Source organism: Meriones unguiculatus, chromosome 18 (assembly GCF_030254825.1).
Source record: "Meriones unguiculatus strain TT.TT164.6M chromosome 18, Bangor_MerUng_6.1, whole genome shotgun sequence".
Classification (NCBI taxonomy): domain Eukaryota; kingdom Metazoa; phylum Chordata; class Mammalia; order Rodentia; family Muridae; genus Meriones; species Meriones unguiculatus.
Window position 1 is genome coordinate 3141936 of NC_083365.1, and position 6000 is coordinate 3147935.

Here is a 6000-nt window from a genome sequence, read left to right on the forward strand (position 1 = left end):
CCATTAAAATAATTTCTTTATCCTGTAGAGTCCAATTAGTGCTAGTTATATGTGTATGGTGTAAGGACATTCACTGGAGCACAGATTAGCTTCCAGTGGCAAAATTACAAATTTGAGCGACTTTCTCTCCCTCAGAAGCCACCTACAAACAACTCTTCAGCTAGGATAGAATAGTGACTCTATACCTGCTCTTTTGTTGAAATTACTTAATATTTCATGATTTCCTTGTTTTTTATCGCTGAGTAATATTCCATTGTGTAGATGTACCACAATTTCTGTATCCATTCCTCAACTGAGGGGCATCTGGGCTGTTTCCAGCTTCTGGCTATTACAAATAAAGCTGCTACAAACATGGTTGAGCAGATGTTCTTGTTATATACTTGAGTGTCTTTTGGATATATGCCTAGCAGTGGTATAGCTGGATCTTGAAGAAGCACTATTCCTAATTGTCTGAGAAAGGGCAGTGATAAAAACACAAGAAAATCTTGAAATTTGCAGGTAAATGGTGGGAACTGGAAAAGATCATCCTGAGTGAGGTATCCCAGAAGCAGAGAGACACACAGGGTATATACTCACTCATAAGTGGATATTAGATATATAATATAGGATAAACATACTAAAATCTGTACACCTAAGGAAGATAATCAGAAAGGAAGACTCTGGCTAAGATGCTCAACCCCCATTCAGAAAGGCAAAGAGGATGGACATCAGAGGAGGGAGAAAACAGGGAACAGTCAGGAGCCTACCACAGAGGGCCTCTGAAAAGCTCTATCCTCCATGATATCGAAGCAGATGTTGAGACTCATAGCCAAACTTTGGGCAGAGTGCAGGGAATCTTATGAAAGAAATGGGAGATAGTAAGACCTGGAGAGGACAGGAGCTCCACAAGGACAGTGACAGATCCTAAAAGTCTGGGCACAGGGGTCTTTTCTGAAACTGATACTGCAGCCAAGGACCACTCATGGAGATGGCTTAGAACCCCTGCACAGAGGTAGCCTATGGTAGTTCAGTATCCAAGTGGCCTCTATAGTAATGGGAACAGGGACTGTCTCTGACATGAACTGATTGGCCTGCTCTTTGATCACCTTCCTCTGAAGTGGGAGCAGCCTTACCAGGCCCCAGAAGAAAACAATGCAGCCATACCTCATGAGACCTGATAGACTACGGTCAGAGGGAAGGGGAGGAGGACCTCCCTTTTCAGTGGCCTGGGAGAGGGACACGGGTGGGGAAGAGAGAGGATAGGACTGGGAAGGGAGGAGGGAAGGAAGTACGGAGGGGATCCAAAGTGAATAAACTATAATTAATAAAAATAAAAATAATTAAAAAAGAAATTACTTAATAATATCTAATAATTTTCTGGTAGAGTCTTCAGGGTCTAACGTATATATCACGTTATCTGCCAAAAAAAAAAAAAAAAAAAACTAAAAGAAAAAAGAAAGAAAGAAAAATATTCTGCTTCCTTTCCTATTTGTATGGCTTTATTTCATTCCTTTGACTTGCTTCAAGAACCAAGGAACCAGAATGTCTGCTTTAAGACAGTGTCTTCTATTTAAGATAGAGGGCTACACTCATACTCATGAAACATTAACCATGCGGCCACCTTAACAAGATCTAGACAGCAGCATTAGTTGACATTCCAATGTAAATGGAAAAAAATCTTAAAAGATCCTACTCATGCATGAAGAGAACAGCCAACAAATACCTCTCCTTTTAATACTGGGATTTTGTCATTGGTCTAATCTTTGAACACTTTCTAAAAGTAGCCATAGCTTCTTTGGATTCATATGTTCATTAATTTAATGTGGTATGGCTATGTTACAGCACTCTTCTTTATCTTCAGGGTCTTACATTCTTTCTGTGCAATTTTCCATGATGTGTTTTGATTCTTGGTGATGTTGATATAGATAATCCATTTTCTAATGAGCACTCACTGTAACTTATTCTCAGTACATTGACCAGTTATTATTATTCTTTGCAGTAACAACCACCCAAAATAATAGGAAGCTTCTCTGACCAAGGCTGGAAGTAGCACTAATCAATGGACATGAACATAAATATTAGAAGGCAGTTTGACAACATTCTGTCTTAAGGTTAATATTGCTCTAAAGAAACATCATGACCAAAGTTACTTGGGCAAGAAAGTGTTTATTTCAACTTACATTTCCACATAATATTTTATCTCTGTGGGAAATCAGGACAGTAACTCAAACAGGACAGGAACCTGGAGGCAGGAGCTGATGGCAAGGCCATGGAGGTTACAGGCAGGTTACTGGCTTAGTCTCCATGGCTTACCATGCTTGCTTTCTCATTATGAAATCAATGATTACAAGCCCAGGGATGTCACTATCCACAAGAACTGGACCCTCTCCCATAAGTTACTAATTAAGAAAATGCCTTTACAGACTTGCCAATAGACAATTTTACAAAGGCATTTTCTTTTTGTTTTTATAGCATGCATCTCTTTATTGTTTTAATTTTTAAATTTATTTTTATTATTAATTACATTTTATTAACTCTATATCCCAGATGTATCCTTCTCCCTCATTCTCTCCCAACCCCCCTTGCCTCCCTCATCTCCTCCCTGCCCCTTTCCAAGTCCACTGCTTGAAGAGGTCCTCCTCCCCTTTCATCTGACCCTGGTTTATCAGGAATCCTCAGGACTGGCTGCAAAGTTCTCCTCTGTGGCCTAGCAAGGCTGTTCCTCTCTTGGGGGGTGGGGAGGTCAAAGTTCATGTCAGAAATAGCCCCTGGATACCCACTTGGATACTGAACTATCATGGGCTACATCTGAGCAGAGGTTCTAGGTTATATCCATACATGGTTCTTGGTTGGAGAAACAGTCTCATATAAGACCCCTGTGCCCAGATATATTTGGTCCTTGTGGAACTCCTATCATCTCCAGGACATATTAACTCCCCTTTCTTTCATAAGATTCCCTTCACTCTGCTGAAGGTTTGGTTATGAGTCTCAGTATCTGCTTTGATACACTGCTAGGTAGAGTCTTTCAGAGGCCCTCTGTGGTAAGCTCCTGTCCTGTTTCTTTTTTTCTCCTACATCCAATGCCCATCCCACTTGTCTTTCTAAGTGAGGATTGATTGTCTTACCCTGGGTCCTCTTTCTTGTTTATTTTCTTTAGGTGCACATATTTTAGTATGTTTATCTTATCTTATAGGTCTAAATAAGTGAGTATATATCATGTGTGTCTTTCTGCTCTGGGGATACCTCACCTCAGGATGATCTTTTCCAGATCCCACCATTTGCCTGCAAATTTCATGATTTCCTTGTTTTTAATTGCTGAGTAGTATTCCATTGTGTAAAAATATCACAATTTCTGTATCCATTCCTCAACTGCTCCCCTTACTAAGTAACTCACATGAAGCCAGAACTGCCCATTGGCTACATCTGTGTAGGGAGCCTAGGTCCTAGCGTATGCATGGTCTTTGGTTGGTGCTTCAATCTCTGCAAGTCCTGTCATCCACACACCACTGCCCCAGCACTGTTTAGTTGGCTGTGTTGGTCTTCTTGTGTCCCGCCTGTCCTCTCCCTTCTCTACGTCCTCTGATCCTTTCACAAGTCTCTTTGCACTCTGATCAGTGTTTGGCTGTGAGTCTCAGCATCAGTTTCATCAGGCAAGCTTTTTGTAGGTGAGCACCCCACTTCCTCAATGCTCTCCAGTTATTCTGCTCCAATAGGTGCTGGAAGTACTTGAAGGCCATCTCCCTCAGTTGCTTCTGAGAAAGAAGCAGTTGGTTGGGCGTGGAAGAAGCAGAGAGCATAGACAGGGTGGAATCCTCCAGCTCTGACTTGTCATCTGCATCTGGACTGCTTGGATCCTCGGGGTCACTGTGAAACAGCCGTTTTCATAGTATGGAGAAGGCCTGTATGTTCAGCCACTGGTCCTCTGTGAAGTGCTGGCTGGTGGAAAGTACTGTGAAGAGGTCAGAAGCCATTGCTCCATCCACCTCAATAATGGGATCTGGCTGCTTCGTCTTGAGAGTAGAGAACACACCCGAGTTCTGAAGCCCTGGATGGATACTGGCATAGTACAGCCAGACTACCTACCTTTTGCTGAGCAGGTTGTTTTGGTTTTCCATGAGGGTACCTGGGACCAGGCCAATGACCTTGGGCAGGACAGGGAGGTGTCTATCACTGGACCCCTTAGGCTGCTGGTTCTTGAGGATCTGTTCTCTCCTTTTCTGTCTCACTTCAAAGCAGGACAGGATGCTGGGGCAAGAACACAGAGGCCACAAGGCTCTCCACAAAGGTAAGGTCCTATTATTGAAGACAATTCTTACATATCTCATTGCACACTGAGCTGTAGAGCTGGTACCTAACTAGAGGCTTTACCACTATTGACTACTGTTCACGGTACTAGAAGATACCCTGTATGCTACCAGAGGAGAAAGATAGCCAGCAAATTAGCTGCAACCTCTAAATATAATCTATAGCAGTGACCTACCAATATGATATGCTGCTACAATCTTAGCACAAATGTTGTTTGATTAACTGTCTGATTTGATTTATAACTCACTCCACAAGTAACCTACTCCTGAAAGTTCACTCTCAGTAGTATTCAGTTAGAAAAACTGATGTTTGCTATCTGGTTATAACAATGTAAAGTACATGATTGTTGGGGATGGGTGGCTTTTTTCATTCACTGCTGCATTCCAACTACTTTGAATTCTTCCTATTACACAAAAAATAGGACTGGACTTCCTATTAGTGAGCTGTGAAGATGTCCATGGCAGTATTTAGCAGTCCATTACTTGGGACAGGAGGATTAGGCTACAGTTCTGTGGGAACAGTATCCACAGGGATACAGTATCTACAGAGCCTGAGAGTATAGCATGGTACTGGGAAGAATCTGAACAAATCCACCACTTTATTTCTCTAGACTCTATTTTCCTAACAGATTTCCTATTTTCTAAAACTCCTACTGTTAAGACTCTGAACTATATTACTATATCAAATGGACTATGGATTATGTTATTTTTATATAAGGAAGGCAGAAACTGTTCTTTTTCAATGGGCCATGGGCTCCTAATGAGACAGACATTGAAAATACTTTGGAATCAGACTTCTAAGCTAATAATGTTATGGGTTGTTTTATTTAATTAAATTTTTATTTTTTTAAATATTAATCACAGATTATTTACTTTTTATCACAGCTGTAGCCCACTCCCTCATTTTCTCCCAGTCCCACCCTCCCTCCCTCATCTCCTCCCTGCCCCTTTCCAAGTCCACTGATAGGGGAGGTCCTACTCCCCTTCCATCTGATTCTAGCTTATGAGGTTTCTTCATGACTGGCAGCAATGTCCTCCTCTGTGGCCTAGCAAGGCTGTTCCTCTCTCGGGGAATGTGGGAGGTCAAAGAGCTAACCATTGAGTTCATGTCAGAAATAGTCCCTGTTCCCCTTACTAGGTTACCCACTTGGATACTGAGCTACCCTGGGCTACATCCGAGCAGGGGTTCTAGGTTTATCCATACCATATGTGGTACTTTGTTGGAGAAACAGTCTCATATAAGACCCCTGTGCCCAGATATATTTGGTCCTTGTGGAGCTCCTGTCCTCTCCTGGTCGTACTAACTCCCCCTTCTTTCATATAATTCCCTGCACTCTGCCCAAAGCTTGGCCGTGTGTTTCATCATCTGCTTTGCTACACTGCTAGATGGAGTCTTTCAGAGGCCCTCTATGGTAGGCTCCTGTCCTGCTTCTTCTTTTCTCTGACTTCCAATGTCCATCCCATTTGTCTAAGTAAGGATTAATCATTTTACCCTGGGTCCTCCTTCTTGTTTAGCTTCTTTAGCATGTTTATCCTATCTTATAGGTCTAATATCCACTTAAAAGTGAATATACACCATGTGGGTCTTTCTGCTTCTGGGATACCTCACTCAGGATGATCTTTCCCAGTTGCCACTATTCACCTGTAAATTTCATGATTTCTTTGTTTTTAATTGCTGAGTAGTATTCCATTGTGTAAATGTACCACACTTTCTGTA

At 41.9% G+C, this 6000-nt stretch overlaps 1 pseudogene; it reads right to left on the reverse strand.

Annotated features, from left to right (window-relative positions):
• Nucleotides 1-3590: 3590 nt before the first annotated feature.
• LOC110541997 (AP-5 complex subunit zeta-1-like) lies at nt 3591-4304 on the reverse strand (annotated as a pseudogene).
• Nucleotides 4305-6000: the final 1696 nt, after the last annotated feature.